The following is a 23,154-nucleotide window of genomic DNA, read 5'->3' as shown; positions in this document are numbered from 1 at the left end:
ACAGTCACTTACTTTGCATAGTAATCGACCATTTAATTAAAGAAAATAATTGACCAAGATCATTTAATTCTTTTGGGGTGGTTTTATATACCTTTTTTGCATAACTGACTAACCTTTGTTTTTTGTTGTTGTTTTAAATCTAGATTGTGACCTACAGATCATTTTGGCAGAAACTCTATGTATAAGAGAAATCCATTAAAAAAAAAAAAAAAAGAAATACATTGCATGGCAAACTGGAAAATTAACAGGTTAATAAAGACATTAACTTTATTAACTATTAATAATCTTAGTTTGCTGCAAATATTTATAGTCTATGATCACTTCTATTTTTTATATCATCTCTCAATCCTTTTAAGAATTTATTGTTACCAAATGCATTCTTTAAGAAGTATGTCAACCTTTAAACAGCCTTGTGCAGAAGTCACATAATATTATTAGAAAGGATACAAAAGAGGAAAAAATAATCTATTTTCCATTATCTTCTATCAGAAATAACAAATAAATGGGGGCAATCCAGTACTTTTTCCTCTAGTGTTTGGAGTTGTTATTGTTGTTAAGTGCCGTTGAGTCGATTCCGACCCATAGCGACCCTGTATAGGATTTCCAAGGAGCAGCTGGTGAGCTTGAACCCCACCCACCTTGAAGTTCAAAAGACTTTGCAGTCTGATGCATTAGCCCTCAGTGCCTTACCAGTGTTTGGAGTAGAAACACTTTTTAATGAGAGAACAGAATTGTATGTAGATTTAAGATAATTTTGATTTTAATAAAATTATTAGTATTGTAGTAAATATTAATCCATTTATTTTATTTTAACAGGTATCTTTCAGATGAAGGCATTGAAGCTTGTATAAGTTCTCCTGACAAAGTCAATATAAATGACATCATCCCGATTGCTCTCAATGTAGGTCATTTTATTAATTTATAAATACTTATAATCTGGAAGCTGTATTCATGAGAAACTTCTCATGGACTGCATTAGGTTTTATGATAAGTAATAGTGAGAATGCCATTCATTTTTATTGTGTATTATAAGTTGTAGTGATATTTGTTGAATTTGGTGATCTCAAATCAGCTAACTTTATTAGAAATATATGTTTAGCATTTATTATATGCAGAATCTGATGAAAAAAAAAACAAAAAATGCAGTCAATGCTACTTTTTAAAAAAAAAAACAGTGATCAGCTATAGAATGTCACAGTTTATGTATATAATAGCAGTGAAAATTGGCCATACTCATTTTTAAAATGTCATTTAATTTATGTAGAAAGTATATGTTATTGCATTTTGACAGTGGATATATTGTTTCAAAGTAACTGTCCCTAATGATAAAAGTTGTTGTTTTTAAGTGCCATTGAGTTGGTTCTGACTTATGACCACCCTATCTAGGATTTCCAAGGAGCGACTTGTGAATTTGAACTGCAGACCTTGCGGTTAGCAGTCCAGTGCTTATCCTACAGTGCTACGATGGTAAAGTAATACATCCAAATTGTAGGAAACTTGAGAAAATATAGAAAAGCAAAACATGAAAACTCAATCTACTTTTAATTAATTTCTAACATTTTCATGTATGTATCTCTCCAGTCTATCATTCTCTTTCTCATAATTGGGATTATCTTTAATTTTATTTTTTAAAAAATAGAAATATAAGTAAATTATACTCTTTTCAATACCTTAGTACTCCTGTGATAAATTTTCATATTACCTTTTGAATAATAGTTTATTAATAAACACATTTTTTACATTTTAATGTCATCAATGGAGTCCTGGTGTGGTGCTGTGGGTTAATGCTCCAGACTGCAAAGCCATTTGAACTTCAAGGTCGGTGGTTCAAGCTCACCAGCTGCTCTTTGGAAACCCTATACAGGGTTGCTGTGGGTCAGAATTGACTCAATGGCACTTAACAACAACAACAAATGAAGTTAATAGGAGTCCTGGTGTGGCACTGTGGGTTAAGGCACCAGACTGCAAAACCATTTGAACTGCTAGATAGTGGTTCAAGCTTACCAGCCATTCCTTGGAAACCCTATACAGGGTTGCTGTGGGTCAAAACCAACTCGAAGGCACTTAACAACAACAAATGTGAAATTAATAAGAATTCTTTTCTGACAATTCTATCATATCAGTGGAAAACAGGTATAATGGAAAGCAGAGTTGACCAACACTGAGAAGATTATTTAAAAATGTAATTGTATAACCGTTTAGCTTCTTTAAAATTACTTAACTTATATAATTAAATTTGAGTTTAGGTAAAAACTTATCTAAGCTTATCATTAAAAATTTATTTAATAAGATTAAAAAAAAATTTTTTTTTTCTGAATTGCATGTTTAGGTTTTTAATCAATGAAAAACTAAAGAATTTTAGAGTAAGCAGTAGTTAGAAATTATACTTTTTTTTTTTTTTTTTAGTACAAATAGTAATAGCCCTTAGTCCCTAGGTACTTCAACTTGTTTGATTTGCATGCAGATGAGTGAATTCTACTTTTTAATACTGTTGTAAAGAACTCTACCTTATTTCCTTGTTTATTTCAGAAAAGAAAACTTTGTATAACTTGTAGGAAAGCAATTTTGTGACAGTCTTCCGCTGTTCTTATTTGTATACTTATGTAAAATACACACCTATTATGCAAGTCTTTATATATTTACATAGCAGTGAACTCTAGCTATAACTGTTTGTGAAACTAAGCTAATCAAGAGGGCGTATTTGTGCAGTGCACACGAGATCCCGAATAACTATTTCTGAATGAATTAATTTGCCTTTATAATTTTTCTGATATATGTAGTTAACACATCCCAATCGAAAGCTGTTATGACCCATGAAGAAAACAAAATTTTTTTTCATCAGGATGAAATTCACACCAAACAAATCATTTCCTTTTCAAGAGTATCACTGTTTAATAGAATCTGGCATTTAGAATGGTCTGTTGAATTGTTTTCAACTTTTGAGTGACCATGGTTTTATTAATTGCTAGTTGAGAAAGACTTGTATTAATGATTCTTTATAATGTAACATAATATTTACTGTAAAAATTGGATATCTTAATTGTGGTATTATTTTTTATATCTAACAGGATAATAAGGAGCTCTGGTAGCGTAGTGGTTGCGAACAGCAAGGTCAGCAGTTCGAAACTACCAGCTGTTCCGCAGGAGAAAGATGAGGATTTTTGCCTCCATAAAGATTTAAAGCCTCGAAAACCCTGTACAGGGTCACTATGAATCAGAATTGACTCCATGGCACATAACCAACCAACCAGCCAACCAACAGGAAGATAATTGCTGTGTGGGACTATGTTTTGTGGGTCATCATGACCACTCAGCTGTTTGATGATACACTAGGAGAACTCATGGGATTCAGCATATATTCATTACTAATGTTTATTATGGAGTCCTGGTATGACACTATAGGATAAGCACTGGACAGTTAATGAAAAGGTCGGCGGTTTGAACCTACCAGCTGCTCTGCAGGAATCCTATACAGGGTTGCTATGAGTCATAACTGATTCAAGGGCACCTAACAAAAACAACAACGTTTATTACAGAGAAAGCATACACAGCAGGATCAATGGTGGAAAAAGACACAAAAATGTGGAAAAACCCATGTACAAGCTTTCTTATGTTCTGTTCCTCCCATGAAGGGTCACACTGAACTTGTGCTTTTCTGTAGCAAGGAAAACCACAGTGACATCTGTACAATATTTCTGCCCAGGGAAGCCTGTTACATACTCAGTCCCCACAGCTTTGATTTTATTGGTCATGAAATATCTTCTGCCTAGACATAGCAAAATTCCAAACTCCCCCCCCCCCCAAAAAAAAAAAAAAAAGTGCAGGTGTTCACTATAAATCACATTGCTGTACAAACAGTGACCCACACTTTCAGGTTGTTGTTGTTGTTAAGTGCCATTGAGTCAGTTCCGACCCAGGAGGGAATGGTTAAAGTGTCAGATTTCTAGATGCCAGCCTAGCGTCACCATTGTGAGCAGGCTCTTCTAAAGAGAGCAAGTTCAGCCTGCTCTGTTAACTATTTTCTGCATTTTTATATGAAGAAGGAGAGTAATTAACTTTGTATTCTATAAAAGGAGAACAAGAATATTAAGAAATGTAATACATATTAGGAGTCCTGGTGTGGCCCTGTGGGCCAATGCATCAGACTCAAAGTTGTTTGAACTGCAAAGTGGTGGTTCAAGCTCACCAGCTGCTCCTTGGAAACCCTGTACAGGGTTGCTAACAACAACAACAATAGATATTAAGCATCTACTATTTTTGCACAAATACCTGAATTATTCAGAGAAAAAGAAGGTAGTCCAGTCTTAAATCAATGAACTCTATGTATAATAATTTAAAAAATAGGTTATTAAAACATTTTAAGCTTCAGTATTGTAGATGGAGTCCTGGTGTGGCACTGTGGTATAAAGCACTGCACCACAAGGTTGATTTGGACCATAGGTTTGGTGGTTTAGACTCACTAGCTGCTCCTTGGAAATCTTTTATCAGGTCAGTTGTATGAGTCAGAACTGACAGGAAGGCACTCAACATATCATATGTTAATGATCTGCTAGATACTCATTTTAGCATACGTGAATAATTATTTTGTGTGTGTGTGGGTACATGCATATGTATGTGCATGTAGGTGGATGTTTTATACATTGTAAGAAAAATTTAAAGACTATTCCTGCTTTTCAAAAAAATTTTATTGTGAATTGAGTGATAGTTTACATGGGAGAACATCAGCTTTACACTTATCCTACTGTATTTTGTTTAATTGCCATGATTACAATCCCTTCCATTCAATAGTATTTGCTTTTATTACCTCTTGTTTTTATTGGATGTGCACCCAAACACTCAGGAATATGCAATAATTGAAATGCCCAAAGGGCATACCCTGCAAGCCTACCCCCGGCTGCCAGCACACAGCCCATCTCCCTCCATGGGTCTAGAGTCCCCAGCCACTCCATCTCTCCACGTCATCATCTCTGCCTCCATCTCTGGCATCACTCCTTCTCTGAATAGGGTCCTACAATTGAGATGCAGTAGGGCCCCCACTCTTTCCTTTTATGGTCCCAGGGTCCTCCACTCCTGTACTGCAAGATCAACCACTCCCCTCTTTTTGCCACAAAATGTCTACCTTTACAGTTGCAACAATTGCAATCAGTCATGATAACAGTTACTCACTATTGAACCTTAATTTAGTTTTGAATCATACCTAGATTACTGATAAATATTTCAGCCTTTGAGTGATTTCAAAACCATGCCTTCACTTGTATCAATGACTCCGTAGGTTTTATTCATGTTAAAGTGATTGAAAACAAAATGTTATAATATTGTTGATTTTTTTGTATTCTCTGAAATAATCATGCTAGCTAGGTGTGGCACCATGGATTTATGCGCTGGACTGCAAAGTCAGTTTGAACCACAAGGGCCGTGTTTCAAGCATACCAGCTGCTTCTATACAGCTGTGGGTCAGAACTGACTCAACAGCACTAACAACAAAGCATCCACTGAATGCTCTTTGCCTGTCATTGTGCTTCGTGTGTACTCACTTTTAATACTCAAAACAACCAGAATATAGGAAGATCTAGAGTAAGAATCATCAGACAATCTCTTTGATATCTCAAGTGAGTAAAAAGTTTTATTAAAGGTAATACAGAAATGGCTGCAAGCATACATTGACAGAGAACTTCCAGAGGTTCAAGGTGGATTCAGAAGAGGCCGTGGAACGAGGGATATCGTTGCTGATGTCCGATGGATCTTGGTTGAAAGCAGCGAATATCAGAAAGATGTTTACCTGTGCTTGATTGACTATGCAAAGGTTTTCGCTTATGTGGATCATGACAAGCTATGGACAGCAATGTGAAGTCTGAGCATTCCAGAACACTTTATTGTGCTCATGAGGAATCTGTACTTGGACCAAGAGGCAGTTGTTCGAACAAAACATGGGAACACTGAATAGCTTAACATTAAGAAATGTGTGTGACAAGGTTATATTCTTTGACCATCAACCTGTATACTGAGCAAATAATCTGAGAAGCTGGGTTACATGAAGAAAAATTTGGTATCAGGATTTGAATATGCAAAGCTGATATGCTTAAAACAAGGCCCTTGTGGTTCAAACTGACTTTGCAGTCAAGCATATACCAGTTATAACCTGTGATATGCAGATGATACAACCTTGGTTGCTGAAAATGAAGAAGACTTAAAATACTTACCGATGAAGATCAAAGAGCATAACCTTCAGTATGGATTACATCTCAATGTAAAGAAAACAAAAATCCTCACCACTGGACCAATAAACAACATTCTGATCAACAAGATAAGATTGAAGTTGTAAAGGACTGCATTTTTCTTGGATCAGCCATCAACACTCTTGGAAGCAGCAGTCAAGAAATCAAAGGACGTATTGCATTAGGCAAATCTGCTGCACAAGACCTTTTTAAAGTGTTGAAGAGCAAAGATGTCAGCTTAAGGACTAAGGGGCTCCTGACCCAAGCCATGGTATTTTTCAATCACCTCATATGCATGCAGAAGCTGGACAGTGAATAAGGAAGACCACAGAAGAATTGAGCTTTTGAGTTATGGTGTTGGAGGGAGAATATTGAAAGTGCCACGGGCTGCCAAAAGAACTAACAGATCTGTGTTGGAAGAAGTGCAGCCAGAATGCTCCTTGGAAGCCAGGATGGCCAAACTTACTCTCTCATACTTCAGACACATTGTCAGGAGGGACCAATAACTGGAGAAGGATATCATGTTTGGTAAGATGGAGGATCAGGAAAAAAGAGGAAGACCCCCAGCTAGATGGATTGGCAAAGTGTCAGCATCAGTGGGCTCAAGCGTCACAAAAATTGTGAGGTTGGCCCAGATCGGGCAGTGTTTCATTCTGTTGTGCAAAGAGTCACTATGAGACAGTACCGACTCGATGGCACCTAACAACAACAACAATGGTGAATGAAGTGTTCTTAACTATTGTACTAGTCAGAATTTTCAAAGTGAACAGGCATAGAACCTGAGGCACTGTTTATAATTTAAGAGACTGGAAGGATTGGTGGACATCGTGTAATTTATATGCTAGTGTCTTAGGTTGACTATATAAGAATATTTCACAATGGAGTATGTGACAGTTAAGATTTTGTGTCAGCTTGACTCTGATGAAGAACCTTGTCTCATTTCAAAATCTGTAGGTCCAGCATTCCTTAGAGTTCTTTATGTGTCTTGGCATCTATCTTCCTCAGGATTTAGCAGCTTCACAGTGCTGGGACCTTGGCCCAAAGGACACACTCCACTTCTGGGTCTTCTGCCTTAGTGGTAGTAGATCTCTCCTTCTCTGCTCATTTCTTTCGCCTTTTTTCTCTTGTAAGATAAAAGGTGTTGCATGCCACATCCTTGGGAATCTCCCATAAATTACAAAAGGGTGGTAGTGGGACTAAGGGTGGAGTCAATCACCCTTAATCCTTTATTGGTTTATCACATCACATCACTTAATGGGGGGATAGATAGCTACATCTCAACTGCCAGATCACTGAGAATCCTGGCCCAGTCAAGTTCACATAAGAAGCTCTGGTAGCGTAGTGGTTACAAATTGGGCTGCTAACCTCAAGATTGGCAGTTTGAAACTACCAGCAGTTCTGCAGGAGGAAGATGAGGCGTTCTGCTCCCGTAAAGATTTACAGCCTCAGAAACCCTGTGCAGGATCACTATGAGTTGGAACTGGAACTGACTCTGACTCCACAGTACTTAACAACAACAACATCACAGTGTATAAGGAGCTCTGGTAGCATAGTGGTTACGAATTGGGCTGCTAATCTCAAGGTCGGCAGTTCGAAACTACCAGCTGTTCCACAGGAGAAAGATGAGGCTTTCTGCTCCCGTAAAGATTTGCAGCCTTGGAAACCCTGTGTAGGGTCACTATGAGTCGGAACTGACTCCAAGGTACTTAGCAACAACAACAACAACAACAAATATCTTGTAGATATTCAAAGAAGACTCTCCTTTCTGTCCTTATGTATTCAGTTTATATCACATAACTTTTAATCATCTGATGTTTTCCCCTCAACTCTAACCTAAATTTCTCCCTTATAAGTTATGTGATTAAATGCGCTGTAAGTAAGTTTTCTATCATTCTCACTTAAGGAAGGCCACAAAGAGTTACTGTTTAAGGAAAAACAAAGCCATAGTTATTAATCCATCATTACTATCTCAAACACCCAGTTAATTTCTTAATTTAAATAATTGGTTTTTTTTCATGAATAGTAATACTTTTCATCTGAGTAAGATTTCTTACCTTTCCTTTGGGTTTCACTTCCATAAGAGTTCACAATCTTTAAGTGTTCTCTTATGTAGACTAGTAGTGGAAGTTTTCTTTTTATGTCAGAAATGGCTTTGACTGTTTATGCTATTCCATTATCCTTTTTATGTATTGCTTTGGTTTGCCGAGTAAGATGTACTTCTATTTTTTCATATAAGTCATTTGTTAACTGCCTTCTATTTGTGTAATTTGTTTAAGCAGATGGTGTGGCATTGTGGGTTAATGCGCTGGACTGCAAGGTTGGTGGCTTAAGCTCACCAGCTTCTCTTCAAAAACCCTATACAGGGTCTTTATGAGTCAGAACTGACTCGATGACACTTAACAATATAGTTGAATCTTACTATAATTTGTTTGCTGTTTTAGTGGTATTATTCCCTGGAATAAGGAGCCCTGGTCATGTAGTGATTACATGTTGGGCTGCTAACCACAAGGTCAGCAATTCTAATCCACCAGTCGCTCTATGGGAGAAAGATGAGGATTTCTACTCCTGTAAAGGAGCTCTGGTAGCGTAGTGGTTATGAATCGGGCTGTGAACTGCAAGGTCAGCAGTTTGAAACTACCAGCTGTTCTGTGGGAGAAAGATGAGGCTTTCTGCTCCTGTAAAGATTTACAGCCTCGGAAACCCTGGACAGGGTTGCTATGAGTCGCAACCGACTCCACGGCACATAACAACAACAAAGATTTACAGTCTTGGATACTGTATACAGGGGGCTGTCTGAGTTAGAGCTGACTTGATGGCACACAAATGCCAGCACCACCTTCCCTGGACTCTTTATATAGCTTTATTATGTTATGGATCTCACAGCTTATAGAATTATGTATTTTCATCTATCTGTATGTCAAAATTATATAGGGTCAATTGTAAACAAATAGTATGGCTGTATATTCAAAAGCAATCATTTAAGTTTGGATTGTGTCATTCATTTTTTTAGGTAAGATTATAATTTAATAAAAACAAGCTTTGGATTTTAGAGAATAGTATGTTAAAATTTTACCTAAAGAAATATGACTGGAATTGAAAGTATGTATTACTACAAGAGTGTGTGAAAAAGAGGAAACATGAAATTAAAAGATAATGAAATTTTTCTATGACATGTTTGAAGTTCCCTTATATTCAACTCACTGGCACACTGAGCAGCATTATGTATTGAACTTTACATCATTTGCAAGATTGATTAGTCATTCCTTTATATCTGTGGAAGATGTTTCACAACTGCTGCGGTAGTGGTATGGTGGTGGTGGTGTGCCGTGGAGTTGATTTCTATTCATAGTGACCCTGCATAGGGTTTCCGAGGCTGTAAATCTTTATGGGAACAGAAAGTCTCATCTTTCTCCCACGGAACAGCTGGTAGTTTCGAACTGCTGACGTTGAGGTTAGCAGCCCGACTCGTAACCACTATGCTACCAGAGTTCCTTAGATACCTAAATCTGTGGATGCTCAAATCCGTTACATAAAATGGTGTAATGTTTGCATATAATCTATACACATTTTTCCGTATACTTTACATCATTTCTAGATAGCTTGTCAGAGTCCTGGGTTGGTGCTCTAGGATAAGCACTGGACCCCAGGGTCAGTTTGAACCACATCGTTGGTGATTCAAATTCACCAGCTGCTCCTTGGAAACTCTATACAGAGAACTAGCTCAGAGGCACTTAAAACAACAACAACAACAAGTTACTTTTAACCCTATACAATGTAAATAGCACTTTACCCTCCCTTTTAGCCTCTGAGGGATTGTTTTGGCCACTTAATTGGTTTTTTTGAAATAATATTTTCATTTTGTTGTTGGTTGAATGATCAACAGTTAAGAAGGAACTACTGTATATGTATGTGTCTCAAAATCAGTAGACATTTATATACATTTTAATCTACAAACCCTTAAGTAACTTCATTGTTTTTTTATTCTTACCTGATTGTATTTTAATAATGATATTTTTATTTTAGACAGATCTGAGAACAATTGGCAAGAAGTTCCTCCCCAGTGATATCAATGGCGGAAAGGTAGAAAAGGTAAAGAAAACATTACCTTCCTAAGGTAGCTAACTTCCTAAGTTCTGTGTATCGAGAATCATTTTTTTATTAAATACAAAAAACTGCACCTGCAAAGGAATGTTTTGGAGATGAAGGGGTCACTAAGTTGTCATTACAGTGAATTCATGTACATGTGGTAAATTGTTGGATTAAACGTTTGGTGATTTTCAAAATTTGAAAAAGAAAAAAACATGTTTCATTTTTAAAACACTGTTTACATATGAGACTATCATTGGGTATTATTGGACCTCAGGAAAAGAACAGTTTCTCCTTTTTTTTTTGTTTAAATGTTTTATTGAGAATTATGTGATTGTTTACATGAGAGAACATTAGCTTTACATTCATCCTATCGTATATCATTTCATTTCATCCCCTCCATGCATCATCATCAACCAACCAAAGGGTATACTCTGCAAGCTTGTCCTCCCCCCCCCCACCGGTTGTCAGCACACAGCCCCTCTCCCTCTCTGGGTCCAGAGTCCCCAGCCTCTCCATCTCTCCATGTCATCGTCTCTGCCTCCATCTCTGGTGTCACTGTTTCTCTGGGTAGGGTACCGCATTCTGTTTTTCTCCCATGATGGTCCCAGGGACCTCCGTTCCTAGACTGCAAAGTCAATCACTCCCCTCCTTTTGCTGTAAAACGTCTACCTTTACATTTCCAACCCTCAGTCAGTCCTGATAACTATTTATTCACTGTTGTACCACAAGAGATGTATCCCCATCTCCTTTCATCAACCCCGCTCAGACAGATTGGATACTACTCAGTGGAGATTCTACCTTCCTCCATGCCCTCTGGATCTAGGGTCCCTCTTGAAAGCTTGTCAGCCAGTTGCTTATTGCCTTTGTAGCCCCCCCATTTTGGGTAGCCAATGTCCAAATTTCCCATCCCTGTCTACCCTGTGTATCGAGGGGGTGGGAATTATCCTTGCTGTAAAGATTTGTTCCCTCTTTTGAACTACTGCATCCAGAGGTATAGGTCAAGTTCATCAAATTGTATCAGATTACTCTTTTTATCTTCATCTTTCTTCTTCTAGTTGAGCTCTGATCATCCAGCGATTGAAGCCAGGTCAAGTGCTTATTAGTTTTTATTTTTGTTTCTATTATGTTTATTTAGTGGAGCATGGTGGCTCTATATGATAAGTACTGGACTGTGAACCACAAGGTCAGCTCCATGGCAGAACTTTGAGGCTTTCTGCTCCTAAAAAGATTTATAGCCTTGGAAATCCTATACAGGGTTGCTACAAGTGGAAACCAACTTTACAGAATTTAAAAACAGTGTTTATTTAATGAACTTGTTAGTCTAAAAGGGTAAGATCATGAGAGACTAATAGAAGAAATTTGGCAAAACATATATACTGCATTAAACATACATGTGTTCATGCACAAATATTTTCAGCTGTTGATTTTTTAAAAATATAAGGATATATTTTTAGATAACAACTAGTCTTTTCTTATTCATTTAAGTTTAATTTTTTTCTCATTTGAAAATATATGTAAATTGTGTCAGACAATTTAGTCATGTGCTATTAGTCACTTCTTGAATGATTAAGATAATCAAGGTACATCATTAGCTGTACTTTTTAACATACTTTTTAACATACGTTTTGTATTTAAATAATATTCTTACCATTTTAATGTCTGATACTTTAAAGTACTTATTACACCTCAGATGTTTTAGAAATTATTTACAAAGGACTATAAGGAGCTCTGGTAGCGTAGTGGTTACGAATCGGGCTGCGAACCTTAAGGTCAGTGGTTTGAAACTACCAGCCGCTCCGTGGGAGAAAGATGAGGCTTTCTACTCCTGTAAAGATTTACAGCCTCGGAAACCCTATACAAGGTTGCTATGAGTCAGAACCAACTCCATGGCACATAATCACCACCATCATAGTGGAATCCCGCTGTGGTGCTATTGGCACTGGACTATTAATCGCAAGGTCAACAGTTCAAACCCACCAGCCGCTCCTTGGAAACCCTATACAGGGTTACTGTCTGTCAGAACCAACCCAACGGCACTTAATGACAGCAACATGTATTTTTCTCATTTTCTAATATTAGTTCATTTATGCAAAAGATGCCTTCCTGGGTCTAGAAAGAACCATAAGAGAGTGTCTAACTTACTCCAGTTTTGAGGCAGATACTTAGAAGAAGGTACTGCAGCTTGACTTAGTAATCCATGTTATGTTTAACAACATTTTGTGTCAGCAAACTTTATATTTTAGTGTCAGTTTCTTGTATGCTGCAAATTAACACTAGTAATGTCTTTGTTATCTTCCCTCAGGGGAAATGAAGAACATCTGGTTACCTTCCTATGTGAATAATTCTTCATATACTGAAGACTTTGACTGTAACCCCTACAGGCTTCTCTTTGATAAAGCCATCTATTTTGGTACCTTTGTTTATTCTCAGTCTTGAGCTTTTTATTAATCTTCATTGTTCTTGTTAGAGTACTCTCCAGGTTCTTCACATTTAATTTTTGGTTATGGTCATTTTTCTCAGAGTCATTGGGCACCGGAATCACAAGGAGGGTAGGCCCCATCTCCTGCCCCTCTTGAGTTTCTGATTTTGTGGGATTGGAGTGAAGTCCAAGAATTATTTTGATCAAGTTTGTATGAGATGCTGATGCTGCTGGTCTGGGGAGTACACCTAGAAAGCCCTGATTAGGTGACCAACCTTGGATAGGGACAATGAGTACAACAGTTCTCTATGGGAACAGTAAACACAATCCAAGCAGTATGTGTGCATCTTGACATGATGAGAGAGGAGGCCACTTGCTAGTAAGAACTGCCTCCACCAGCCTTTTGGGGTCTCTTGGAGAGGACTTCGTTCATGTGTCCTGTTTCTAACAGCCTTGGAAGCTCTGTCTCTAGGCTTGAGGCTCAATGCAGTGTACTGTAGTTTCACCACAGATCAGTAGTCCTCTTTAGAGGTGGATTAAAGGGATGTAGAAAAGGGCCTTTAACTTTCTTCTTGAGTGACCAAAATTGAATGCTTAACTGGTATTATGTAAGTTTTATTAATTATAATGACTTCTCATAATTAATAAAACTTTGATAACTTCAGTTTTCAGCATGTGAGTATTTCAGAGTAGAAAGGAAGAATGGAGAGTTGATGGATGTTTGCACAGGTGATAAGGATGGTAGGTCTGTAGTTAAGAGAAGAAAATCCTGGTCCTGTTAATTTTTTTTTTTTTTTTTAATGTTTTACTGTGAATTATGTGATAGTTTATATGGGAGAACATTAGTTTTATATTCATTCTATCATATATCGTCTCATTGCCATGGTTACAGGCCCCTCCATGCATCATCAACCTGCCTCCCCACCCCTCCACCCCCCATCCCCGGTCTTCAGAACACAGTCGCTCTCCCTCTCTGGATCTAAAGTCCCCAGCTGCTCTATTGCTCCACGTCATAGTCTCTGCCTCCATCTCAGGCATCACTGCTTCTCTGGGTAGGGTCCCTCTCTCTGCTCTTCTCTGTTGATGGTCCTAGGGACCTCTACTCCTAGACTGGAAAGTTAATCATTCCCCTCCTTGCTATAAAATGTCTCCCTTTACATTTCCGACCCTCACAATCAGTCCTGATAACAATTATTCACTATTGTATCACAAGAGACCCGTCTGCATTTCATTTCATCAGCCCCGCTTAGACAGATTGGATACTACTCACTGGAGATTCTACCTTCCTCCAGGCCCTCTGGATTTAGGTTTCCTCTTGAAAGTTTGTAAGCCAGTCACTTCTTACCGTTGTTGCCCCCCCACCCCCCATTTTGGGTAGCCAATGTCCAAGTTGCCCATCCCTGTCTACTTTGTGTATTGAGGGGGTGGGAATGATTCTTGCTGTAAGGACTTGTTCCCTCTTTTGAACTACTGCATCCACAGGTGTAGGTCAAGTTCATCAAATTGTATCAGATTATTCTTTTTTTTTCTCTTCTTTCTTCTTCTGGTTGAGCTTTGATCATCCAGTCATTGAAGCCAAGTCAAATGGGTATTATCTGCAAGTGTGGGTGTTCTTGTACAGATGCCCTCTCTTCTTATCAGCTGGATGCTTCACTCTCCACTCTAGTCCTCTGTGGCTATGTCATTGACTCTGTGCTGGTCCTATTAAATTTACATCTCTGTTCTAAGGCTGGTGTAAGGTCTTCAGAAGATCATTCTTACTTAGGGTTTGAGACACTGAAGTCTTAGTAAATTATTTTGGGAAAAAGAATGCCAAAAATGTAAATAACAGTTTAGAGGACTTAAAATACTTGCTGATGAAGATTAAAGAGGTAGATTAAAGGGATGGATTGTATCCTTCAATATAGATTGTACTTCAATGTAAAGAAAATGAAAATCCTTACCACCAGACCATTAAATAACATCACGGTCAATGGAGACAAGATTGAAGCTGTTCAAGACTTTATTTTGGTTGGATCCATCATCAGCACTTATAGAAGCAGCAGTCAAGCAATCAAGCGATGGTATTGCGTTAGGTAAATCTGCTGCACAAGACCACTTAAAATGTTCAAGAGCAAAGAGATCAGTTTGATGACTAAGGTGCACCTGACCCAAGCCATGGTATTTTCACTTGCCTCATATACATGTGAAAACTGGATAGTGAGTAATGAAGACCATAGAAGAACTGATGTCTTTGAGTTACAGTATTGAAGAAGAATGTGGACTGCCGGAAGAACAACAAATCTGTGTTGGAAGTACAGCCAGAATGCTCCTGAGAAGCCAGCATGGCTAGACTTCACCTCTCATACTTCAGACATGTTCATCATGCTTAGTTTAATGAAGGATATATGAAAAACAGGAAGACTCCCAATGAGATGGATTGGCACAGTGGCAGCAGCAATGGACTCAATTGTAGCAACAATTGTGAGGATGATGGAGGCCTGGGCAGTGTTTACTTCTATGCCGCCTAGGGTCACTCTAATTCGGAACTCACTCAACAGCACCAAACATCAAAAACAACAACTGTCAGGTCCTTTTCTCTTTTCTCTGATTCTGTTCTTAAGGTATTTTGCAATTCTTAAATTTTCTTCATATTGTTTCCCTAAACCAGGGGTTGGGAACATCCAGCCTGCGAGCTGTATAAGGCTCATGAAATCAATTGGTATGCCCTGCCAAGGTAATCACAGTTCCAGCCATTACATAGTTATTAGTGCCTTCAAGTTGGTTCCAACACATAGCAACCCTACATAGGGTTTCTGAAGAATGACTGGTGGCTTTGAACTGCCGATGTTGCAGTTCAAACTTGCGATCTCCACTGCTTTATCCCACAGTGCCATAACAGAAGTTAATTAAATGTTTGACCAAATAATTTTTAAGTTGATACTTTTGTATGGCCTGTGAATGATGTTATAAATTTTGACAGAAAAAGGTTCCCCAACATGTAAAGATTCAGACAGATTGAAAGCAAATGGTGAAAATGGGAAAGTGGTGTCCAAACTTAGGCTACATTTTTCCTTAGGCTGTTCTTGTTTGCTTATTAAGCCATCAACATTGTGAGAGTGGAGAAATGTATCTTGGGGTAGCCATATTTTGCAACTTATTTTCTGTTTTTGTCAAGGCAGACTTTTAATTGTTCAGTTACTAAAAAGTCCTAAATCGTTAGTAACATAAGTTTTAATCATGGAAAAAAGCATGACAAAGAGGAAGTAAAGCCATACTTTATCTTAAATTACTTAGTACTTTTCATATTCCTCATTAAATTTACTGTTTTGCTGTGGTTATTTTAACCTGATTCAGGGTATAGAAGTCAATTATAATTTAATTTAATTTAATATAATTTCATGTGAAAATATTTTGTGACCAGTACAGCTATGTGATACTTTATACTGTGTTGTGGAACCCTCACAAGAAAGGCTCTCAGTTCTGTGTTTTTTTTTTTTTTTTTCAATATGTAAATTTTAGGACTGACATGAATTTGTTGTTGTTACCTGCCATTGAGTGAGTTCTGACCCATCTGAATAGGGTTTCTGAAGAGTGGCTGGTGAGCTTGAACCATCGACCTTGTGTCTCAGACCGACTTTGCAGCCCAATGTATTAACCCACAGCGCCACACCAGGACTCTGACATGCTGTATAAGTCTTTTAAAACGTGAAACTATAAGTTAAACCGAATATCTAACAAACAGAAGTGATGGTCTCACAGCTTTGCAGTACCAACACTGACCACTAGATGGAGACACTGCCTTTAAAATGAGAAATTAATGCCTTTAGTCTAGAAATTGGACTTTTTTTAAAGAAAAATAATTGAAACTAGTTTTAATTTAAACAAAATCATGTTATGTTTTCCATATGTTAATTTAATACAATTTCCCAGTGTTTCTTTTAAATATGTACTTTTATTTTTCAGAAAAATGAATTACTGAAATTCTAATTTTTTGGTAGTGTAGTGGTTATGAATTGGGCTGCGAGCCTCAAGGTCAATAGTTCGAAACTACCAATTATTCCGTGGGATAAAGATGAGGCGGTCTGCTCCCGTAAAGATTTACAGCCTTGGAAACCCTGTACAGGGTCGCTATGAGTCGAAACCGACTCCATGGCATACAATAACAACAACAACAACCACAAATAGCCTTGGTGGCACAGTGAGTTAAGCATGGGACTGCTAATGGAAAGGTCGACGGTTTGAACTGACCAACCACTCTGGGAGAAAGATGAGTCATTCTGCTTCCGTTAATATTTACAGCTTTGGAAACCTATGGAGTAGTTTCACTGTGTCCTATAGGTATCTACAGAGTCCTGGTGTGCTGTGGCTTTATGCGCTTGACTACAGAATTGGCTTAAACTATAAGGTCGGTGGTTCAAGCTTACCAGCTGCTCCTCGTAAAAGGGTTGTTAAGGGTCTGAACCAACTCGATGGCACTCATCAACAACAACATATGTGTCTATGGAGTCCTGGTGTGGCGTTGTGGGTTCACGTGCTGGACAGCAAAGTTGGTTAGATTTGCAAGGTCACCAGTTCAAGCCCACCAACCGCTCCCCGGAAACCCTATACAGGGTCGCTGTGGGTCGGAACCAACTCGACGGCACTTAACAACAACATAGGTGTCTATGAGACAGAATAAACTCTTATGACTTATTTTTTCCCCCCTAGAATTGTTAATTGGTAATTATTTATGAGAATTTTTGTGGAGTTTAAGAAAAAAGGTACAAAAAACAGATATTAGACATATACTTTTTTTGGTAATTGAATAACAAAACTGTTTCCCTTACTTAATTTTTTTTTCTCCCTCAGGGAAGAGAAGAAAGCTAGAGAGAGAAGGATAGAGATGTGGAATTCTGCTGTGATTTTTATGTATAAATTGATGTGTTTTTAAACTTTGAAGGAACCCCAAATTTGGGAAAACCTACTTAACGATGATTTTATTCATTTCTAAATTACCAGGAATCTGCCTTACACTATTAAAAAAATTTCTAAGGGATCTTCTTCTAATAAAAGTACCACAATCTTTATGATTCAGAAGATTTTATTACTTTTGATCTGACCCCACTTGAAAAATTTCAGATACACTTAGGGGCTACCTTTCCAAAATTGTTTATTTCTGTGCCTTTGATGCTTTTGATCTGCTTTGTTGATCTCCTTGCTACACCAAGTCCTTAATTTATTTAGGAGAACTGTTTTTAGTAAAATCATCATGATGATCATCTTTGTTTTCTTCTTCTGCCATTTATTCAGAGCTTATTCTGTGCCAGTTCCCATGCTAAATGCCTTTATGTGATATCTCATGTAATCTGTAGGACAGCACTAAACAATGGAAATTCTAACTCTCTTCCCTTTTACCTAAGAGATGAGGGAACTGCAGCTTCTCTAAACTTAGCATCTTTTGTTGCTTCGGTATATTATTAAATGTCATGTGAATGAATGTCTTTCTCTCAGCTGCCAGGCAAACTGCTATTTATTTTTCAAACCCCATCTTGAATACTACTCTCCTAATTTTCTTGACCTCATTTGAGTAGGATTAAATATTAACAGTCCATATTCCTATTGTCTTTTATTGCTGCATCTGTTTTTGGCATGTAAGAAATTGTATCATGGTTTTAGAATGGTACAATAGAAAGGCAAGTTTTGGCTTTGGTGTGAGAGATGATTGTTGTTGTTAAGTGCCGTCGAGTCGGTTCCAACCCATAGTGACCCTGAACAGGGTTTCCGAGGCTGTAAATCTTTATAGGAGCAGAAAGCCTCATCTTTCTCCCGCAGAGCATCTGAACTGCTGACCTTGTGGTTCGCAGCCTGATTTGTAACCAGTACGCTACCAGAGAGAGATGTTGTATATGCCATGGAGTTGGTTCTGATTCATAGCGACTCTGCATAGGGTTTCCGAGGCTGTTAATCTTTACAGGAGCAGAACGCCTCATCTTTCTCCCACGGAGCAGAGAGAGATACTAGAGTTTAAATCCTGATTCTGCATCTTATTAGCAGAGTGACTTTTGATAAAGTACTTACTCTCTGCTCTCAGTTTGCTCACTTAGGATACGTGGATAATAATACTTTGTAGTTCCAAAGGTGTGTTAAATCACTTATATAAAGGGCCTGGCATATTTTCTGTTATATCTCATGGATGCTAAATAAGTTCTAATAAAAACAAAAGAAAATTATCAAGCAATTCTTAAATGCCCTATTTGTGCTAAATGCAAGGACTTCAGAGATCAATAAGACAGCCCTACCTTCTTGGAAGCACACAGCCTATTGAGAGAGGAAAGCCAACAATATGAATACAGGGCAACCAAGGCTATGATAGATTATAGCAAAAGGTCAGCTGGTTCATCTTAGTGAGGTGCAGAGAGGTTGTTTTTTAGAACTGTGATTCTCAAGCATGGAATAGTGAACAGATCCCAATATTGGAGTACATTCAAAGTCTTTGAGGAGGAGGATATTCTTGTATGTTTATACGTCTAGAGAAAGAGAAGGTGAAGGGAGAGGAAGAGAGGGAGCAAGTGAGTGAGTAGGCATGACTGAGCCCTGGTTGTGCACTGGTTAAGTGTTCAGCTACTGTGGAAAAAATGACACCAACTATTCCTCTCGCAGCCTTCTCTACTCAGCTGGGCATGATCATTCCTTCTAATGGCTACACAGAGCTCAGATACCATGCTCACAGTTACAGTGTTTATTAAGAAATTTAACAGGTTGCAAGTCAAGGTGAGAAATGTAGGGCACAGTTCTTTTAGTCAGAATAGCCTTGCCTCTGCCATGCCCAGAGACAGGCCTCCTTATGGCCCTTAGGTCCTTGGCCTGGCCTCTGCCCTGCTTAAGCAGTGCTACAAAGCTATTTTATTAGGGCTGCTGATAAATGCCCCAGGGACATTGCATTTTGATATAAACCTCAGCCTGAAGGCACTCAGCTCTAGTTCCTTGGGTCAGCAAACCTAGTGTTTTAATTAAGTGCCTGGAGGCATCCCTCTTTGCAAATGAGTCTCCTGCCCAAAGGCATCAGCTTTACTTGGGATCCTACAGAAATGCTTTACTCCTTTCCCTATCTTCTGAATGGCCATGAAGTCCTCCTCCTACTTCTGTGATGGCTTATTTTTTAGCCAGCAGGATGACAAAATTGACCAATCACAGTAAGCTCTATTAACAATCACTCACAGCTGAATTAAATAATCCGTCAGCATCTTCTCCCACCTTTTTTTTACTGAGACCTATCAGGGAAAACAAAAAAGAGTCCTGATGTGGCGCTGTGGGTTAATGTGTCAGACTGCAAAACCATTTGAACTGCAAGGGTCGATGGTTCAAGCTCACCAGCTGCTCCTTGGAAACCCCATACAGGATTGCTACGGGTCAGAACCGATTTGATGGCACTTAACAACAACAACATCAGGAAAAAAGTTGTTTGGTGGGAGTTTACAAGGACAGTGGCTGAAAGGACATTACATAACTCACTGCATTGCAGCTGCTAACTGAAAGGTTGCTGGTTTGAACCCTCTCAGTAATGCTGAGGGAGACAAAACTTTGAGATCTGCTCCTATAAAGATGACCTGTTACCATCAAGGTGATTTCCACTTGTAGCGAGCCTATAGAACAGATTAGAACAGGGTTTCCAAGGCTATGAATCTTTTCCATAGAAGTAGACTATCAAATCTTTCTTTTGTGCAGGTATGTTTGTACTGCTGAGTTTTCAGTTAGGCCATGCACTTAACCACTGTGCCACCAAAGCTCCTTCATGTAAAGATTGTTGTTGTTGTTGTTGTTAAGTGCTGTCAAGTCGATTCTGACCCATAGGACCCTGTATAGGGTTTTCGAGGAGCAGCTGGTGAGCTTGAACCGCTGACATTGCAGTTCAAATGGCTTTGCAGTCTGGTGCATGAACCTGCAGCACACTAGTAAAGATTACAGCCTAGAAAACCCTGTGGGGCAATTCTATTCCTCACATGGGGTTGCTATGAGTTGAAACTGACTCAACAGCACATGACAACAGCAGCATATGTATGTCTGTTGTTGTTAAAAGTGCTGTTGAGTTAAGGAGTGGCTGATGAGCTTGAACTGCCGACCTTCAGTTCAAACTGACCTTGCAGTCCAGTGTATTAATCCACAGTGCCATACCAGGACTCCCATGTATAGCTCTCTATATATGTATATATAGGTGTATGTTGTTAAGTGCTATCGAGTCGATTCCAGCTCATAGGGTTTCTGAGGAATACCTGATGGGTTTGAACCGCTTATCTTGTGGTTTGCAGTCCAGTGCTTATCCTACAGCACACTAGGAATCTATATTGTTGTTGTTAAGTGTCATCAAGTCGGTTCTGGCTCATAGTGATCCTGTATAGGGTTTCCAAGGAGGAGCTGGTGGGTTTGAACTGCCTATCTTGTAGTTCACAGTCCATTGTTGCTCCTACAGTGCCATACCAGGAGTTCATATATATATATATATGTCTGGTCGTATGCATATCTATATATTGCTTACCATGTTCAATATAATTATTTCTATTTGGAAAGCAAAGAAAACTTATGTATGTAACAAACTAGAAAATAGTACTTGATGAAATCCTTGACTAATTCTTACTCATAGAAGATAACTCTAATGGACATTCATGATTCCTGGAAGCTGAATTCTCGTCTTCTGTTTGGGGATATTTCTCTTTGTAAGAGTCGTGGCGGTAGAGAAACAAGAATTGCTAGATGCTTTTTTCCCTAGCTTCCTTCACAGTTGGACTTGGATAGTTATAAACAAAAAAAGCTAGGAGCCATGACAAATCATCTCTGATAGTAAAGGAAGTTGCAGCAAGATTGAGTTTCTAGGACAAGAGCTACAGCAATGAAAGGGTAAGTGTCCAGAACCTGGCAGGTCAGTGGTACAAAACAGGCATAGGGCTGGATGTAGGAAGTTTGCTGAATTGCTCCTACCAATTCATGTTTGCTTATTGCCGATTTCATGTTTGGTAACATTAAATTAGTAATTGAAATTGGCAATGGTGGAAGTATTTAAACCAGGGAATTTGGCAAATACTACAAGTCAGGGCTGCCCTTCACTCCCGCTTTACCATCAAACCAATTCTGTGGTTTGATTTTGAAGGTTTTTCTTGATACATACATTGCAGACCTAGTTCCCTAGTACTTCTGACATTTCAGTCAACTATCCAATATATTAATTTAAAATTATGTAAACTACTACACCTATTTTAGTGTAATATTTGATGTATGCAAATATATATGTTTTGAAGCTTGGTAAATGAAGTGAGCTCCTGGGAAGCATCAACCAGTGTCAGAATTGGGACGTCACAGTGCTGTTCTGTCCACTGTATTTCCTAACAGATCACTGGGGAATTTTGTATTTAGTGTTTCCTTGATTTTAAAAGTTCTGTATGCAATTATTATAAACAATATGTTGTTTGCTTTTGTTGTTGAGCTTAAGAAAATATTATATAAGGTTATCTGCTAAACTTGTTTTTATCAGTCAGTGTTAAAATTCTAAGATTTGTTCATATTGCATATATTCATTGTTCATTCAGTTTCTTGTGTATAATATTATTCTGTGACTGTGCCACATTTTATTCTGTTTTATAGTACTTTGAAGCTTTTATTGTAAATTGAGTGATAACTTACATGGCAGAACACCAGTTTTGCACTCAACCAATCATATTTTGCTTCATAGCAATGATTACAGTCCCCTCCATGCAACATCAGTTAACAGTATTTACTTCAATTCCCTCTTCCTCTCTCCCTTCCTTCCTTCCTCCCTCCCTCCCTCTCTCCCTCTTTCTTTCTTTCATGTATACAGAAACACACAGGTGTACCACATTTTATTTATTCATTCTCCTGCTGATGGACATTCAGGCTATTTTCACTTTTTTGATAATAGAGGCACTGCCTCTAGGAACAAACTTGGACATATTTCATGACGGACATGTGTGAGGACTTGTCTAGGAAATTTGAGAATTGAATTACTGAATGGTAGTATTCTATGAGCATTTGTCTTCATAATGCCAAATTATTTCCCAAAGCATTTATAACAATCTATATTACCTTCAGACAATTGTATATAGTGGAAATATATGGGTATATGTAGTAAAGTTTCTGTAATCTTTATTCTGGAACTTTCTGTGTTTATTATTGTAAATGTTAGTTTTTCAGATGATTTTTTTCCTGTGTTCTTAAGTTCTGCCGCTTTGCTGTTTTCAGTAACATGTTTATAGATTTGATATCTTCCGTGGTTTTAACTTACTGCTCTAGATAGATCTTGTAGGATAATAAATTAGTGTCTTTTTGATCATAATCTTAAAGAGAAAGTTGCTAGTATTTTACTACTACTACTAATACTTTCATAGATTTTTTTTTTGGGTAATCAAGTTAAGAAACTTTTTTTTTTTTTTCTTTTTTGTTAGAATTTTTCTTAATGAACGG

General features: G+C 38.0%; 1 protein-coding gene across 2 annotated transcripts in view; it reads left to right on the top strand.

The window, feature by feature from the left end:
• Positions 1-823: 823 nt before the first annotated feature.
• The window catches only part of TDRD3 (tudor domain containing 3), a 136,076-nt gene continuing 113,745 nt past the window's right edge, over positions 824-23,154 (top strand). The window contains exons 1-2 of one of the 2 annotated variants that reach the window (XM_006837592.1): positions 824-901; positions 10,239-10,304. The gene's annotated coding sequence lies outside the window, so the exon portion shown is untranslated. The remainder of the gene's footprint in view (positions 902-10,238; positions 10,305-23,154) is intronic. The other variant, XM_006837593.1, reaches the window with a different exon arrangement.

Source organism: Chrysochloris asiatica, unplaced genomic scaffold (genome assembly GCF_000296735.1).
Source record: "Chrysochloris asiatica unplaced genomic scaffold, ChrAsi1.0 scaffold00022, whole genome shotgun sequence".
NCBI lineage: Eukaryota > Metazoa > Chordata > Mammalia > Afrosoricida > Chrysochloridae > Chrysochloris > Chrysochloris asiatica.
This window is presented reverse-complemented; position numbering and strand designations above follow the sequence as displayed.